The sequence below is a fragment of the Leuresthes tenuis genome, unplaced genomic scaffold (assembly GCF_036924035.1).
Source record: "Leuresthes tenuis unplaced genomic scaffold, fLeuTen1.0.hap1 SCAF_20, whole genome shotgun sequence".
Taxonomy (NCBI): Eukaryota; Metazoa; Chordata; class Actinopteri; order Atheriniformes; family Atherinopsidae; genus Leuresthes; species Leuresthes tenuis.
The window spans coordinates 25,604,495-25,606,569 of record NW_027325374.1 but is presented as its reverse complement, the minus strand read 5'-3'; the positions used below and the strand labels follow the sequence as shown (position 1 = coordinate 25,606,569).

The following is a 2,075-nucleotide window of genomic DNA, read 5'->3' as shown; positions in this document are numbered from 1 at the left end:
AATCAAGTCAGCGAAACAGCGTATACACGTCAAGACACTGAATCAAGTTTGCCACAAGAACTCATAAGTTTGGCAGTATTGCTCTGCCATCAGCAATGATACACCCATTTTATTTTCGTGAGACATGTGCAAGCACCTGTTCATCTACTGTTCTATCACTATGAATTAGTGATCTATTATCAATAAGGATACTTCTACAACTACTATCAAAGTATGTCCGGACTTCTTATGTTGTCAGTTGCTATATATGAATAAGTGGGTAGCTACTGACAAGCATTAAGCATGTCACACAGCCCAAACATATAACATTTCAGGACACACCACACAGTTAACAACCACAGTGAAGCGTGTCAAAGCCCAAACATGTAACATTCAACAGGACACTTACACAACACATTCAAATCAAACAGTCAGACAATATACAAGAACATATACCCCAGCCGGCATTGCTCCCTGCCTATTTTCGTACAGCACACTATGTGTGCGCACACCTTTATTCACAAACTCTTCAACTTATACTCTTTTACCGAAGCTGCTACAGCTCGATTGGCCGAATACCCTTAGATCCTATTTCGGTGAATTTGACATCTGCCTTACATGTAACAGATTAGCGGTTTAGCAGTTTTAATTTAGTTTGAGTGAAGGAATTCATTTTATAGCAAAATCCGAAATCGTGAAGCACTCATGAAAGTAAGCTTATTCTCGGATTCCTGAAACTTTAGATTTGCTCTTTCTTTTACTGCAAAGTACAACGTTGTTTTTTTTGTTTAAATCTTTCTAGACATGGTAAATATGAACGACAAAGCAGTTTTAACATAGTTTGAGTGAAGGAATTCATTTTATAGATAAAATCCCAAGAGTCTGCTGAGAAAAGAGAGTGAATGCGAAGTAGACTTTAACACGGCTATGGGAGCGAGCCGAGTGTCGGCTAACCGGGAGAATTGCTTGAAAGAAACGCGACACCGAATGAGCGGTCAGAACAAAGCCTCAATACGGGATTCTCGTGGTGTTTTTGTTGCTGCCTTGTCTTTTGCATAGAGTAAAAGACAAGGCAGCCATCGAATAGGGCCCGATTGTTCCTACTTGGTCAGCCGAGGAGCAAGGGGGGGGGGGGGGGGGGGGGGGGCAAGCGTCTCAACCAAGCAAAGCTCACCATGGGGAAGGTGGCTATACCAACTAGCCTGATGCCCTGCTCCCGCAGTGACGGATAATCGTACTCTGGTTTCTCTTCATAACATACAAGTCTTTCGCCTTTTACTAAAGACTTCCGTGGAGAGCAGCACTAATGAGTTGTTTCTATTATTGGCAGGCTTTACCTTTGCGGGTGAAGCCCTTTCTGTCTGTGCAAAAGAAATCTTGCTACTTTGCAGAGTGACTTCTCTGAGTAGAGTCGCCTTACAAGACAAGGCAGCCATCGAATAGATTGTTTCTACTTGGTCAGCCGAGGAGCAGGGGGGGGGGGGGGGGCAAGCGTCTCAACCAAGCAAAGCTCACCAAGTAGGAACAATCGGGCCCTTTTCGATGGCTGCAACACCTGAAAGAGATATTGATGCGAGACCCGATCAAATGCTTTTTCAAAGTCTAAATTTAAGATGACAAGCCGGGTGTTTCTGTCTCTAGCGTAATCAATGATGTCTCGAATCAGTACGAGGCTGTCGGTGAGTTGTCTCCCTGAGATGGCACAAGCTTGGTCTGGGTGAATTACCTCCTCTAAAACAGAGGACATCCGTGTCGCTAAAACCTTGCTAAAAAGTTTACAGTCAAAGTTTAAAAGTGTGATGGGCCTCCAATTCTTTAGGTCAGTCTTATCATTTTTTTTATAAAGTAGAGTCACTATTCCCACTCTAAAACTGTCAGGCAGTCGGTCGAGTTTTTCAAAATCTTTAAAAACATCTAAAATGTCTGATGATAAAAGGTCCCAATAGGTCAGATAGAATTCTGCAGGAAGCCCGTCTAAACCCGGAGCTCGACTTCTCTTAAAACCTGTTAGGCATTTTTTTAACTCTAAAGCAGTAAAATTCTGTGTCAAGTGTGCATTCTCTTTTACGGTTTTGTCAACAAATTTTAAGATTTCT

General features: G+C 42.5%; 1 non-coding gene across 1 annotated transcript; it reads left to right on the top strand.

The window, feature by feature from the left end:
- Positions 1 to 1,213: 1,213 nt before the first annotated feature.
- LOC140279028 (U5 spliceosomal RNA) lies at positions 1,214 to 1,327 on the top strand. Its single transcript, XR_011909235.1, has one exon. It is a non-coding gene; the product is annotated as a U5 spliceosomal RNA (small nuclear RNA).
- The last annotated feature ends 748 nt before the right edge of the window (positions 1,328 to 2,075 follow it).